The 16,791-nt window shown below is 46.4% G+C and overlaps 1 long non-coding RNA gene across 1 annotated transcript in view; it reads right to left on the minus strand.

Moving 5' to 3' along the window:
- Positions 1 to 476: 476 nt before the first annotated feature.
- The window catches only part of LOC143299995 (uncharacterized), a 53,133-nt gene continuing 36,818 nt past the window's right edge, over positions 477 to 16,791 (minus strand). The window contains exon 3 of the long non-coding RNA XR_013057595.1: positions 477 to 1,382. This is a non-coding gene — a long non-coding RNA (uncharacterized LOC143299995). The remainder of the gene's footprint in view (positions 1,383 to 16,791) is intronic.

Raw genomic sequence — 16,791 nt, forward strand, 5'->3', positions numbered from 1 at the left:
TGATGTGACACTTCACCCCTTCTTTCCGTCTTCCTGCAGTGTCAATGGCCTGTCGAACACTCACCTGTGTGTGTGTGTGTGTGTGTGTGTGTCGTGTGTAGTGTGTGTGTGTCGTGTGTGTAGTGTGTGTGTGTTGTGTGTGTAGTGTGCGTGTGTGTGCGCGGTGCAGTGTAGTGTGGTGTAGTGTTAGCGTAGTGTAGTGCAGTGTGTGGTGGCGATGATGGCGTGTGTATGTGTTGGTTTTTGCGTTTATGTGTTGACCTGTGTGTGTGTGTGTGTGTGTGTGTGTGTGTGTGTGTGTGTGTGTGTGTGTGTGTGTGTGTGTCTGCGTGTAAAAACAGGCACTCATTTGTATGCATCATGCTAGGTGAAGTAGAAATAGGAATTGTCAGCAGAGAGGAGTCAACTGAGCGCAGCGACCTACAGAATGGTACAGCTGGATAAGATCTGAAAGATACGGTGGCATATTGTTATGACAGACACCGAAAGCAGAGACAAGCTACTTTGTATTGAATTCTTGCTTCAACAGTCAGCCAGTGAAGTGTTCTGTGTAGTGACGTTGCACTTTCATGCCTGGGATTACGGAGAAAGAGTCGGGCTGCAGGATTCTGAATGCGTTGAAGTTTATTCGGTTATCGGGGAGACCAGTCAGAAGAGGTGCAGAAGTCTAATCTAGATAGAATGAAGCAAACAGCAAGTTTGCTCACACCAAGATCATAAAGAAGTGTGAATAATACCAGTTACCCCTTGCTGTTAGCTTCAAAATCTTAAGCAATGCGTAAGGAGTTAAGGGCCGAAACACTTGATGAGGGGGGCTGCTTCTCTGAAGACCTTGTATTGTCCAGCTCTCCCTCGAGTTTCTTATCACAGACCATTTGTGTGGAAGATCTTGAATCCATGTGGTATCCCAGGAAAAAAAAAGTAACAGTCACTGAACAGATCTACAGAACTGCCACTGCCGGGTCTGGACAGAAGACAGCTGTAAAGATCCATTCACACCAGTTTAGATTTTAACAGAAAACTTCACATCTCTCCTGTCTGTCAGCCATGTTCACGTGCATAAAAACAATCACAGGAGACGGATTCCTATGCCAATAAAAAAAAAAAAAAAAAAAAAAAAAAACCTACTTGAAAATTCACACGGTCACTCATACTAAAAAATGGTTTAAGGGCAACAACACACAACACACTGCACAACACATAACGAGGATACTTAGGTCAAAGAGTCCGTTTCAATCCAGTCCTCAGTTCCAGACACAGGCTGCTCCTCAGCGCCTTCCCCACAGCTTAGACACAGGCTGCTCACCGTAGCGCCATCAGCGGTTACTGCTGCTGCTGCTGTTGTTGCGGCTGGGTCATGGCCCAGCGCCAACCCACAAGCCCTTTAAACCAAAATATAAATACTTTCAGTTCATCCGGTCTTGTCCTAAAGTCCCATCGGTCACATGTGTGTGAGTGGGTGTGTGTGCCCTGTACAATTTCACTAACTTCCCTGGGTTCAGTCACACATCATCCTCACCATTAAATTACCCATTATACAGTCATACTTCCTTAGCTATCGTCTTCGTACTAGTAGTTATCTCTTAGCCTCTTTCTGTCTTTCGAATGCAATCATATGTTTTCCAAGCAAGCGCTAGTAATTACATATCGCATATTTATATTCCATTATTCCAGCGTTGCGAAGAATCAAATCAAATCAAATTATGGTGCTCAGAGCCTCGCCGACCACTAAGGCCATCTCAAGGCTATCGCCACGTTAAGCGTTAAGAAGTCTGTGGAAATCATTCTAATAATGATACAGAGATTAGGTAAAATCAAGTGTAAGCAAAACAATATTCTTTTCTCCCTGTCACAGTAGCAGTGACATTATGAACACTTGGACAAAAAGGAATCTTACTGCCAAGTTTAGAAACAGTATGATAATATAATAACATTGTGTTTTTTTAAAAAGACCCAAAAGCAAAACGACCATCAAATGCACATACAAATACACTTATCCAAATTAATCCATCGACACTATAACAATGAAATAAAATAAACACCAGAAATATTCTTAGTTGTTTTTTTCCACTCTCACCTGAGCACCAGGGTCTCAGAGCCAAAGTTCTGAGGCTGCAAGCCGAACGGCCGCATAGATCGGTGACAAACCAGTTGTGTCAGAGAGCAGTCATCTACCTGAGCTCTCACTTCAACATCCGTTTTATAAAAAAAAAAAAAAAAAAAAAAAAGTTCACTCGAGCGCCCCATGCGCCTCGTGCAGCCAAGCAAGAACAAAATTGCCTCTTTCAAACAATGAGTAATGTCACACGAAAAAACGTCTGCTTCGATGTGAAGACCTTCATCAGAACAGCTGCAGCAACTGTGTCGCAAGTCACGACAATCTCGTGCAGAATCTGTCTTGTTGCGTGCCCTGCCCCGTTGTACTCTCCCCGCTGGCGGGACATTTCTGTGTGTGTCTCCAGTTTGTTTGTTTTTCTTCGTTGTTTTTTTTTTTTTTTTTTTTTTGTTCGTGCAATCGTGGAGTCTTGTGTTTGTGTTTCTGTCACTGCTGAGCAGAGGTTCAAGTCTGTCTGTCCTGTCAGTGACGCTTTTCGAGGCTTTGCGCCCACGGCCTTTTTTGGGTGAAAGTCGTGCAAGTTTTGGGTTGGGGCTTTTAGCCCAGTTGGGGATAAGTTTTCCTCCGGGTGGCCTGGTTTCTGTGTCTTCTGTGTTGTGTGTGCTCCAGCTAGGAGGGCAGGGGTACCCTGCTGGATATATTTCGTTTGTGTGGTTTTGTTTCCAGCGTCAGGGTAGTAGTACCGGGTTGGTCCAGGTGAGCTTCACTGTTCAGTTGCAGTCTGTTCTTGTCAGTTGGCTGCTGTAAGTGTTGTTTCTTTGTTCAGTTGTTTTGTTCTGTTAAGATGCGAGGTGGTGAAAGTTGGTTCAGTTCATTGGGAGGTGGAGACTGATGCTGGAGAAGTCAGGCTTGCTTGGTTTTCCTCTGTTATGATAGAAGTATTTTAAACATTCCTTTTTGAAATTATGGTGACGTGAATTTTTAGGTGTGCGTGTAGAATTTTCAGCCACTAGCGTTTTCTTTGTGAACCCCTTTATTGTCATGGTAAGAATTTTTGTGTTTTCGTTATCTTCACAAAGTTGAATTATCATTGATTAATAATTTCCAAATTACAGCTTCCCCAGTGGGGGGTGGGGTTGAACGGAATCTCATATCAAGATTTTAATCTGCTGTTTTAGTTTGGTTAAATCTTCTATCACTTTGTCTGGCATGTTCATTGATGGGGGCAGGGGTAATCCTTCCAAAAGGAAGGATTGTGTGTTTTACATAATTCATGCAGTTTATAGCTTCCCACTTCCTATGCCTTTGCCCTTCAGCCTGTGCTGGTCGGGTGGCTGTGGTGCAACGGGTGTCTGCTGACTGCTGTCTTCCTGCTGCCCTCTCCTCATCACTGTCATCCTTCGTGCACCTGGCTTCATCGTCTTCCTTTTCTTGTCTTTGCCTTCCAAGTCTTCCTTTTCTTGTCTTTGCCTTCCAAGTCTTCCTTTTCTTGTCTTTGCCTTCCAAGTCTTCGTTTTCTCCTCCGGTGTTTCACATTGTTTTCAGTGTATCAGCCGTCCTGAGTGTGCACACAGCTAACATTCTCAGAATCATTTTTCGCTGGACGCATGTTTCAAGTTCTGTATTGTTTTTTTGTGCGTTAATTAGAGCTCTTATTACTTTAGCGTATCGATCTTTGCAGCTGCGATTGCGGTTGATATTAATTTTTAGTCAAAATCGGTATGTTTGAATAAATGTATGTGAAATATGTGAAATAGTTTAGTCTGTGTTTGTGTTGTCTGGGTGTTAGTGCTGAGTTAGGTGGTGGTTACCTTTCCGCTCTCTTACAGAGCGTGACAGACTGGTTTAACAAAGTTCTTACTGGTGTCAGACAGGGATGTGTTCTCTCCCCACTTCTCTTCGCACTTGCCATTGACTGGCTGTTGAGGAATGCAACTCCGGAAAAAGGGATCCAGTGGACGGAGGAAAGGAACCCCTCAGATACAGACTTTGCTGCCGATATAGCTGCCCTGTCAAACGACTTCCAAGATCTACATCTTCTCTTGGAAGAGATCAGCAGCTACACTGAAACATTTGACTAACATCATTGCCAAGAAGACAGAGAACCTTTTAAGCGGTGATCATCCTGCTTTGCTGATCAGTTAAGAAACAAAAAACCAAAAACAAAACAAGCAACAGTTGATGGAGTAGAAAACTTCACTGGCATTGCCAGTTCCATGAGCGGCAGCAGTGAGGTGGGCCATGAACTGAAATGCCGGACATCGGAAAGGCAGCAGTGACGTGGGCCATGAACTGAAATGCCGGACATCGGAAAGGCAGCAGTGACGTGGACCATGAACTGAAATGCCGGACATTGGAAAGGCAACAGCAGCTTTTAAGAAACTGAACAAAATATGGGACAGTGTAAAATTTTAGCCTAAGACTCAAAGACTACAAGTAAAATGTTTTCATGCTTTTCTATAACTGCGAATCTGAGACACCTTAAACCACGCAGGAGAGAGAGAAATGAATGCTTTTGACACCAAATGCCTACAAACTCCATGACGTCAAATGGCACGGTTTTACTTCAATTAAAGAGGTTAGAGAGATATCCCAGCGGCCTCTCGTGTCACCCATCGTCTGCAAACAGCGTTTCCGCTGCTGTGACATGCACTGTGGCTCCCGCAAAACAAAATCGCACACCAAGCTCTGAACTGGACACATGCAGGTCGGAGAAAGAGAGGACTGCCCATGATGAACTGTCAGTAATCACTGAAGATAGACCTCAGACATGTGGACAGACAACAGGGTGACACCAGCAAACAGTGGAGAGAGACCTCAGACATGTGGACAGACGATGGGGTGACACCAGCAAACAGTGGAGAGAGACCTCAGACATGTGGACAGACGATGGGGTGACACCAGCAAACAGTGGAGATAGACCTCAGACATGTCGACAGACGATGGGGTGACACCAGCAAACAGTGGAGATAGACCTCAGACATGTGGACAGACGATTGGGTGACACCAGCAAACAGTGGAGATAGACCTCAGACATGTCGACAGACGATGGGGTGACACCAGCAAACAGTTGAGATAGACCTCAGACATGTGGACAGACGATGGGGTGACACCAGCAAACAGTGGAGAGAGACCTCAGACATGTGGACAGACGATGGGGTGACACCAGCAAACAGTGGAGAGAGACCTCAGACATGTGGACAGACGATGGGGTGACACCAGCAAACAGTGGAGAGAGACCTCAGACATGTCGACAGACGATGGGGTGACACCAGCAAACTGACAGGATCATGGACAATGGAGCACCTTGACTGCCTCACGAGCCTAGCGACTGAGGAGGAAGTTTTTGGATTTAGTTTCACACTGACTCTTGTCTCTCAGTCCCTCCCTCTCTCCCCCTCTCTCCCCCTCTCTCTGTCTCTTTCTCTTACCTCATTTGCTCTCTCTGTCCGTCTTTCCCCTTCTCTCCCCTCTCCCCCCTCCCTCACCCTCCTCACCCATCATCCTCACCCCACTTTATCACCCCCACTCCCGCCCCAACAATCAGAACGCACGCTCGCCAAACGCGACACAGACTCCCCGACAACTGACAAGGTTAAGCCGGCACTGTCAGGAATCTCCTCCGTCATAATAACCGGACCAAAGAACAATGTATATTCATACAGCTCCACTTTCCCTAATCACCAAGATTCCGCCGAATCTCCTGATGCAAATCCACTTTGGTAACAGTAGTGGAGTCCCTCTAACAGTCACACAATAACTCCTCCACTCTGTGGAAGCCCCCCTTACCCCGCCAGTCCCCCCAGGAGTATTTTAGTGCATGGCAAAGATCTTCTTGGAGTGCTTTCTGACTGCACTAAGAGACATATTCCACTGGTGGGTGGACTGACTCTCCCTGGAGTGAAGAGTCCACGACTGGCAGTGATTTTGGACACACCAGTATTTCTCCCTGTCTCTGTCTCCCCCTGCCGATATGTCTGTCTGTCTCTCTGTACCTCTCCTCGGCATGTCTCTCTGTGTCTGTCTCTGTCTCTCTGTCTCTCTTTGTGTCCCTCTCTCTCGCTCTTTGTCTTTATCTCTCCCTATGTGCCTCTCACTTTCTCTCTGTTTTTATATCTCTCTCTCCTTCTCTGTGGCTGTCTTTCTCTCTCTCTCACTTTGTGTCTCCTTGTCACTATGTGTCTGTCACTCTGTCTGTCTCCCCCCTCTCTCTCACTATCTTTCTCTTTCTATGTCTCTCTGTATCGCTGTCTCTATCAATTTCTCTCTCTCTCTCTCTCTCTCTCTCTCTCTCTCTCTCTCTCTCTCGCTCACTCTTTATACCTCTCCGTCTCTGTCTCTCTCTTGTTCTTTGTCCCTCCCTCACCCACCATCTCTCTTTTACTCTGACGATTCGTGCGAACCCGCTGTTTAGCAATTATGCAAATACCGCTGTCACATGATGTCACTTGCGCTTGTCAGTTTCGGTCCCCCTCCCCCAACCCCCTCTCTCTCCCTCACCTCTCGCTCTTTCTCTCCCTCCCCTTCCCTCTCTCTGTTTTTCTCCAGATGGCGTTTTCATGTGAAAGTTCTGGAATTGCATGCGCACTGCGGGGGCGACGGAGAAAATTATTAATTTTCTTGTCACATTCTGTCTTTTTTTTTTGTCTTTATTTGTCCACACACACACGCTCACTCTCTCGCTTTTTCTCTTTCTGTTCCGCGGCCTTTACTTCATTTGCATATGGTGACCTTCTGAACTTGAATGTAAATGAGGGCCGAAAGGAGAGAGCAAAGCTTTAAATCCCCATTGGCGAAACAAGAACTCACAAGCATGGTGCCGATTAACATTGGATCCGCTTCTAGTTCCCATTTGCCTATTCCTTTGGAAAAAGGGGTGATGGTTATTGTGGGTCCGATGTCGGGTGCGTGAATCCGTGTGTGTGGGTGTGGGTGGGGGGGGGGGGGGGGGGGGGGGGGGGGGGGGGGTGGGGAGGATTGGAAATGGGGGGAGGGTGATGTGCGTGTTGTGTGTGTGTGTGTGCTCGCTTGAAGCCCAGTATTTTTGTTTGTTTCTCCGTTTGTTGGTTTTCCCCTGTGAGACGATTGCTGGTTTGCCCGATAATTTTCATCTGATCTGATTCAAACTCGACTGATGTTTAAAACTCATGCACTTGTTTCTCATTTCGCTTTTGATATTTTTTTTTTCTTTTTATGACACATATCTTGATATTCCAAATGAAATGTCCCTTCACAAAGTTCGTTGACCGGAAGTTCAAACTTTTGAAAAATTAACAATTCGTGTCTTGTTTCTGTTTGTTTAGTTTCAAAGCATCCGAAACATTTCCACATTATATTTTAACAGCGCCGTCGAAATTGCCGCACCGGATATCGTTAAAATCAGATTTGAGGAAGTTGCATTTCTTGACATAGTTCCAACATGGTTGTTTGTTGTGTTTATTTCTTTTTTTTTAATTATTTTTTTTTAATCTCTTTTATATTCCAATATTTGAGTTTATAATTTTAGTCAAAGCACCATAAGAAATCTTCCCGTTAGTGATTCCTTACCATAATAATATATGTAATCATTTTGAGGTAATGTTCAGAGGCATTTTTTCTTTCAATATCAAATATGTACGTAAACAGACTGAACCAAGATATGCGTAAATGAAGCCACACATACATACGAACACGCACGCACACACACACGCGCACGCGCGCGCGCACACGCGCGCGCACACACACATACACACAGGCACGCACGCGCACAAACGTACACACAGGCACACGCATGCACACAAACACACACACAAACGCATGCACACAAACACACACACACACACACACACACACACACACACACACACACACACACACACACACACACACACACACACACAGAGAACGAGAGTTCAACGCCCCTTAACTTAAAAAAAATATGTATATATATTTTTAAAACATTCCCAGTGCCTGGATCCCAAACCCTCAGGGGAATTATCCGTCATTGAAATGCATTGGGGGTGAGTGGAATAAGGGTGTGTGGGGGTATACGTTTATCTCCCCCTGGCTGAAAACAGTGGTGACGGCAGCCCCTGGTGCTATCACTGACATGCAGGGAGGAACAGATGCTGCCAGCAGAACCTGCAATGGCAGTTTTCCCTCAGCTCAAGGATGTGATGGGTCCAGAAATCTGACGATTCATAATCATCATGATCACGGATCAGGATCTTCAACAACTCCATAGTGAAGCCTGGCCTCCCTCCTCCATGTAGCGCCAGGAAGGAAGGTGGTAGAATGGTTAAGACGCTCGTCTGTGAGGGTGTGGGTACCGGGTTCGAATCCCGCTCTCGCACTTTCTCCCAAGTTGGACTGGAAAATCGAACTGACCGTCTAGTTGTTGGGATGAGACTATCAACCGAGGTACCGTGTGCAGCACGCGCTTGGCAAACTGAAAAAGAACCCATGGCAACGAGAGTGTTGTCCTCTGGCAAAATTCTGTAGCAGAAATCCACTCTGATAGATACACTGATATATATATATATATATTATGTGCATGCACTCAAGGCCCGACTAAGCGTGTTGGGTTATGCTGCTGGTCAGGCCCCTAGCAGATGTGGTGTAGCGTATATGGATTCATCCGAACGCAGTGACGCATCCTTGAGAAACTGAAACTGAAACTGCCCAAGCTCCGCTCCTTAACGCACAGGGAGGTGGAAATGGGCACGTGACTATTTTAACCAATGGCGTGTTTTTGGACCATGCCCCAAATTACTCCACGGGGAGAAATCCTGGAACAGGGTGGTGAGTGATTCTGGCTGTGGTCCAGAATGTACCCCGTCACCCCCCCTTGAAATCAGGTGCACCGTGTCTGGGTTGATATGTTCTGTCGTTTGGAACAATATGATTATTTTGATGGGGTGAGTGATTCAGGACCGTAGGGGGGTGGACTTACTGCCCGGGGGAGTGCGTTTTGGTACGTGTCCACAATCACTCCCGGGTAGGGATATGGGGGAGGGGGTGGTTACCGCTCTCTACACCGGGTGTGGCGTGGCTGTGCATTGTATGGGAGACTGGAAATGAGCGGCGTGGGAGTAATGCTAATGAAACGGTGCAGGTGGATGGGGCAGCAACAGACAAATCGAAAATGAAAATAGATAAATAAACCAATCAAAAAAGAAAAGTTGAAGACAGGAGCCTTACGAACGAGACAGTTCCTGTCAAGGGAAGTTTAACGGAGATAATAGCAATATCAACAGCAATCACAACTTAAAATAAATAAATAAATTTAAAAAAATTTAAAAAGTGGATGTGGTTTCGAATGAAGTACACGGTTCACAAAACGTTAAGGACCACTGGGGAACTTACACAGGTTACTTCTTGGGGTCACGGTGAAATGATGCTGACTTTCCGATAAACAGCGGTGTGTGCTGCCAGTGTGGTGGGCACCGCTCACAACCACAGCTGCTTTCACACACATACATTGCTCTTCTTTGATAACAAAGGAGGGAAGGTGGCAGAATGGTTAAGACGCTCAGCTACCAATGCAGAGAGTCCGTGGGAGTGTGGGTTCGAATCCATCTCTTGGACTTTTTTCCCCAGGTTTCGACTGGCCAATCAAACTGAGCGTCTAGTCTTTCGGATGAGACGATAAACCGAGGTGCCGTGTGCAACACGCTCTTGGCGCACTGAAAAAAGAACCCATGGCAACGAGAGTGTCGTTCTATGGATAGGTACACAAATAGTTATAATTATAAGCATGCACTCAAGGCCTGACAAGCGCATTGGGTTATACTACTGTCAGGCATCTGCCTTGCAGATGTGGTGTAGCGTGTATGATTTGTCCGAACGCAGTCACGCCTCCTTGAGAAACTGAAGCTGAAACTGATGATAACGAATACAGCTGTAGTTTATAAACCATTGATTAACTGCTACTTTTCGGCAGCAATATCAATTTTTTGTTTCAAACACATGTTCCAGTCTGTCCATGGTGCATGTGTACCTGAAACAGCCGTCAGTGTGTTCAGTGTGAGGTCAGACGCTGAACTTTGTGAAGCCTGAATCTCCCCATTTTTGCGGGGAAACATGCATTTTTTGAGAATATTTCTATTTCTGTTCTATTTCTATTTCTCTCTTTTTTTTTTTTTTCTTTTTTTTTTGCCACAAGAGATTTCTCTGTGAAATTCGGGCTGCTCTCCCCAGGGAGAGCGCGTCGCTACACTGAGAGCGCCTCCCCCCACCCCCCCCCCCCCCCTTTTTTTTTTTTTTTTTTTTCCTGCGTGCAGTTTTATTTGGTTTTCCTGTCGAAGTGGATTTTTCTTCAGAATTTTGCCAGGAACAACCCTTTTGTTGCCGTGGGTTCTTTTACGTGCGCAAAGTGCATGCTGCACACGGGACCTCGGTTCATCGTCTCATACGAATGACTTAGCGTCCAGACCATCACGCAAGGTCTAGTGGAGGGGGAGAAAATATTGGTGACTGTACCGTGATTCGAACCAGTGCACTCAGGTTCTCTCGCTTCCTAGGCGGACGCGTTACCTCCAGGTCATGACAGGAATATACTTCCTGTTGTCTGGTGGTCCTTAGTTTTGTGTGAACCGTGTAGAAGGCTTGCTGGGGAAAAAAACCCAAAAAACTATCAGAACTCAGCCATGGGGTGTGAGGGTTTATTAGATCTGCTGTCATGAAGAGGGAGGGAGGAGGGAAGGACAGGAAGGTGAGGGAGGGGTTTCCCGCTCAGAGATCCCAGTTCCTCCTTCCTCTTGTGTGTGTGTGTGTGCGTGTGTGTTGTGTGCGTGTGTGTGTGTGCGTGTGTGTGTGTGCATGTGTGTGTGTGTGCGTGTGTGTGTGTGTGCGTGTGTGTGTGTGTGTGTGTGTCTTACTGTCTGTGCAAGTTTGTGTCTGTGTGTGAATGTGTGTGCGTGTGTTTGTCTGTGTGTGTGTGTGTGTTAGTCTGGTCTGTCTGTATAAGTGTGTGCGTGTGTTTTTCTGTCTGAATGTATCTATGTGTGGGGGGGGGGAGGGGAGGGGAGAGTCTGTGTGTATGTGTGTCGGGAGGGGGGGGTGGGGGTGGCAGGGTGTGTGTGGGTGTGTGTGGGTGGTGGTGTTCGTGCATGTGTATGTTCGGGGAAAGGGGGGTAGGGGAGGGAGGGTTGGAGAGGATGGGGGATTGTTGCGTGGGCGTCTTTCTGTTCCGGTTGTGAACAAAGTTCATTCCTTCTTGTGGCTGTGATGGAGGATCTGTCTTCGATTCATTTAGGTCGTAGCAGCAGCAGCAGTAGTAGCAGTGTAGTATAAATAGCAGCAGTAGTTGAAGTAGTAGCACTAGCAGCAGCAACAAGAACAGCAGCAGCAGAAGTAGTAGTAGCAGCAGCAGAAGTATAGCAGCAGCAATGATAGTAGTAGTAGTAGCAGCAACAGAAACAGTAGTAGTAGTAGTAGCAGTGGCTGCAGCAATAGCAGCAACAGAAACAGTAGCAGTAGTAATAGTAGTAGTGGCATCAGTAACAGCAGCAGCAACAATAGTAGTAGTAGCAGCAGCAATAGCAGCAGTAGTAGCAGCAGCAACAGTAGTAGTAGTAGAAGCAGCAGCAATAGCAGTAATAGCAGCAGTAGTAGTAGCAGCAGCTGCAGCAGTAGTAGTAGTAGCAGCAGCAGCGTGCAGCAGCAATAATAGCAGCAGTAGTAGTAGTAGCAGCACTAGCAGTAGTAGCAGCAGCAGTAGCAATAGCAGTAGTAGCAGCAGCAGCAATAGCATAAGCAGTAGTAGTAATTGTAATAGTGGCATCAGCAATAGCAGCAACAGAAACAGTAGCAGTACTAATAGTAGTAGTGGCATCAGCAATAACAGCGACAGAAACAGTAGCAGCAGCAGTAGTAATAATACTAGTGGCATCAGTAGTAGAAGTAGCAGTAGTAGTTGTTGTTGTTGTTCTTCTTCTCCTTCTTTTTCTTTTCCGTCACTGTCATTATCTGCCTGACCTTTTTTTCTTTCTTTTTTTTTTCTTTTTTTTTTTTAAGACGTTGTTTTGAACGTCTTCGTTGTCTGCTTGGAATGTGTTCATCTTCCGCTTCTCCTCCCCCACCACCTCCCTCCGCCCATCCTTCTCCATGCCTTCTCCTCCTCCCTTCCTCCAGGTCCCACCACCCCCTCCCCTCCTTCATTCCCAACCTGCCACCCACTCAATTTTACACACACACGCACACACACACGTGCCCACGCACACACACACACACACAGAGCTCAAAGAGTGTCGACTTAATTTGTCCGTTGAAGATTCCGTCTCGACAGCAAATCCAATTCCGAGGGCCTCTGGCGGCATTTCAAAGAACATTGACCCCCCCCCCCCCCTCCCTTCCCCATTCCACCACCCTCACCCACACCCTCCTTCCTGCTGACGCTTTCCCTCTCCACACCCCTAAAGCCGCCCACACACTTGTCACTTTGGTGAATTTCCTCTTCAGCTGTTTCCAGTCCCCCTGACAATAGTTTGGAAACAACTAGCTTTGACAGTGAGGGAGAGAGTGAGAAAGGGAGAGAGGGGGGAGAGAGAGACGGAGAGAGGGATGGAGAGAGAGAGGGGGGAGAGAGAGGGGGGAGACAGGGAGAGAGAGAGAGATGGAGAGGGAGAGAGGGGGAGGAGAGAGACGAACAGAGGGAAGGAAAGAGAGAGAGGAAGAGAGATAGGGAGAGAGAGAAAGGGAAAGAGAAGGAGGGAGAGGGAGGAAGGGAACGAGAGAGGGAGAAGGGGAAGAGAGAGAGAGAGAGGGTGAGAGAAGGGAGAGTGTGTGAGAGAGGGGGGTAGAGAGGGAGAGAATGGGAGAGAGGGAGGGAGAGAGAGAGAGGGAGAAAGAGGAGAGAGAGAGAGAGCGAGAGAGAGAAAAAGAGATGAGGAGAGGGGGGAGAGAGAAGAGAGACAGGGAGAGAGAAAGAAAGAGAGACAGAGACTGGGGGACATCAAGAAACAGAAAGATTGAAATGCTAAAAGAGAGAGAGCGAGGATGTCGAGGGGGTGGGTGGTGGTGGTGGCAAACAGACAGACAGACAGAGTGACACAAAAAGAGACAGACAGAGATAAAGACAGAAAAAGAGAAAGAGACAGAGAAGGGGTTTAGGGAGTGGGGGGTGGGGGGGTGGGGGGGAGAGAGAGAGATGGAGAGAGTGGGAGATATGGAGAGAGAGAGAGGGGGGGGGGGAGAAAGGGGATGGGGGAGGGATGGGACTGTCTGGACTATTGCAAAACACTGAAAAGATATTTAGAAGACTGGGAGAGAAAGAAGGGCGAAGGAGATAGAGAGGCAGACAAACAGATTGACAGACACACAGATAGACGAACAAACAGATTGACAGACAGATTGACAGACACACAGATAGACGGACACACAGATAGACAGACAGACAGAGAGACATACAGCCGAGGGCCATATTGGAACACACACACACACACACACACGTACACACACACACGCGCACACACACACATACACACGCACACACACATACACACGCACACACACATACATACACACGCACACATACACACACACGCACGCGCGCGCGCGCACACACACACACACACATACACATACACACGCACACACACACAAGTTTCAAGTTTTAATTATCCTTTCACTCCTATTGGAGTATGGAGGATTACTGCAAAATAATCTTTTCATGCTCAGAACAAACATTTCCAAATACACAACAATGTCACATAAAAGTTGACAAAACACAAATGTCTTTTAACTCCAAAGGTGTATTTAGGCAATATTTGCAAATCTAATCATCTTACTTACAGCTAAAATGACTTTTTTTTTGCCTCCTTTGAGCATATTACAAGAATTAAAAACCTATTTTGGAGACACGCACACGTACGCACGCACGCACGCACACACACACACACACACGCACACACACACAGACACACACGCACACACACATACACCAACACACACACCTCAAACCCCTCACGATCTTATCATTCTTTCGCTCCCCTCCGCTTATACTGTTACACACGAAAAACAACAACAGCGACAACAACACAAGTCCAACACAAACAAGTCACATAACGGTCTCAGAGCTGTCATGAGGATGATGCAGAAGAAGAAGAAGGAGGAGGAGGAAGAGATGATGATATGATGATGATGATGATGACGACGACGATGACAATGGTGACTAGGTTTTCTGGAGGGCGTCATGGTGTGGTTGGGAGGTTTCCAATGTTCAGTTTCGTATGTGTTTTTTGGCACGTGCTACCGTGTGTGGGTTGGGGGGGGGGGGGGCGTAGGGGGGGGGGGGCAAGGTGGGTGGGTGGAGAGGAGTGTTGATGGGAAGTCGGCGAGTGAGGAACGAAATCTAAATCGCTTTGAGCAGTATCTCTGGAGAAACGCGCTATATAAAATGTCCATGATTATTATTATTATCATGATTACTACTACTATCATTATGATTATTATTATGGTGATTAGTGATATCAGTAAAGTTTATGAGCCGCATTGATCCCTACGGACGCATAAAAATGATCCCCCCCCCCTCCCCCGTCTCCTTCCTCATTCCCTCCATAACCAAACTACCCCCCGTCACCCCGCCCCAAGCTCTGGTGATAGAAGAAACACAACCTGTCAATCTGTGACCCGGGCCAGTCTCTCTGCTGACAAAAACACACCAATAAAACACCAGCTGTTTCCCTTACCCCTCTGTCTGTCTGTCTGTCTGTCTCTGTCTCTGTCTCTCTCTGTCTCTCTCTCTCTCTCTCTCTCTGGCACGAGAGCGGCTTTGTATCGGAATTTAAACATAGACTTATAGCATGTTGGAAACAAAGCTGGCACGGAGAAATAGAGAGCAATGATAGGTGTTAATGGTTCTATTCATTTAAATCAGTATTTCAAAGAGAGAAGTATATTAAGATTGTAACAAATGAATGGCACTTGGACTGAATGCCAACAGAAGATCGTTGGATTCGGACGGAGCAACATCTCCTTGCCCAGTGTGTGGCGAAAGCCCAGAAGATGAAAATCATTTTCATAATTAACTGCAAAAGATACGATGAATCGCGAAAAAAACGGTATCATTTTCAACACAGCTCCAGCACAGAGAAAAGATTTATTCGGCATACTGATGACAGAAAATGAAGATGTGATACTTTCACTTGCAAAATATGTATCTGAGGCAAATGATGTACGGAAAACGTCCACCATCAGTCCAAATACTCATTAATCAGTTAAAAATTAGTGTGAGTTCTGTGAGGAAAAAAGCATACATAAAAAGGAAGGGCTACATTTGGATGGTCAATCTCGACATTGTAATTATTTGATGTCTTCGTATTGATATGATGGGTTTTGATGCTGAGGCATAAATAATCACTTCAGGATTTATATGTACTTTAGTATGTGTTTGTATTGATATGATGTGTACCGATGTTACATGCGTAAATATTTATTATATGATTTATTTGTACTTTGTTTTCTGAGTACTGTCCAAACCTTGGAGACGAACGACTGAAAAAAAGGCAAATTACCTCCCTGTCACATGTACCTTAAGCTAATGACAAAGTGCCAAAGTGTCGCAAATCTCTTATTAGTTTATGTTGTTTCAATTCTGTTTTTTTCCTTTCTGTTCCATTTGATATATTTTGCACAATTTTGTTCTGATTTGTACCTGCTATGGCACCAGAGCCTTTCAGCTTATGACATTAAACATTTCACTCTCTCTCTCTCTCTGTCTGTCTGTCTGTGACTGTCTCCTTTCTTTTATCTGTCGTTCTCCTCTACATATGGTTCTCTGTCTCTGTCTCTCCCTCTCCTAGTCTCTCTATCTTTCTCTTTACCCTATCTTCCTCCTCTTTTCCTCTTTGTCTCTCTCTCTCTCTCTCTATCCGTGTTTTCACCCTGTGTCTTTCCCCCGCCCTCTGTCTTCCTACCTCAACTCTCGCTCCCCCCTCTCTAACTCTCTCTCTCCCCTTCCCTCCCTCCCTCCACGCCCTCCCCCCCCCCAACGCCTGCCCCCCCTCCTCAACCCCCTTCTCTCACGTGCACTCAGGTCGGCAGCAGAAATGCAGATGTTCCTAAATCGCTCATTGTTGTGCCTGTCACACTCCGGTGTTCGTTGACATTGACCTCCACAAGGGCAGTCACCCTTGTACTTGTCATGCAGATTGAAAATAGAACACTGCCGCTTTTCCAGCAGAAGCAAAAAGGAAACAAAAATAGAACAACAGATAAAAAAAAAAAAAACAGGGAACTAATATTTTCGGATCGTTCTCTCTGCAGAGTGTGATAATGTTTATCACACACATACACACTCGCGCACGCGCGCGCGCGCTAGCACGCACACACAGAGATTCGCACACACTCGCATACGCACACGCGTGCGCGTGAACGAACGCGCGCGCTCGCGCACACACACACACACACACACACACACACACACACACACACACGCTAGCGCGCGAAAACACACAAGTACTCACATGCTCACACACACATACACACAGATACACACACACACACACACACACACAGAGATACAGACACACACACACACACAGAGATACACACACACACGCACGCACGCACACACACACATACACACACACGCACGCGCGCGCGCGCACACACACACACACACACACAGAGCTCTGGGCATATCGATGTAGTCGACCCAGCGCTGTCACTCAAATTGACATTGACGCACTCGGAAAACTGACAAGCTTGTCCAAATAATTGTTGTCTCTGCCATGGATGTTGTTGTTGATGTTGAT

This window comes from Babylonia areolata, chromosome 25 (assembly GCF_041734735.1).
Source record: "Babylonia areolata isolate BAREFJ2019XMU chromosome 25, ASM4173473v1, whole genome shotgun sequence".
NCBI classification, from domain to species: domain Eukaryota; kingdom Metazoa; phylum Mollusca; class Gastropoda; order Neogastropoda; family Buccinidae; genus Babylonia; species Babylonia areolata.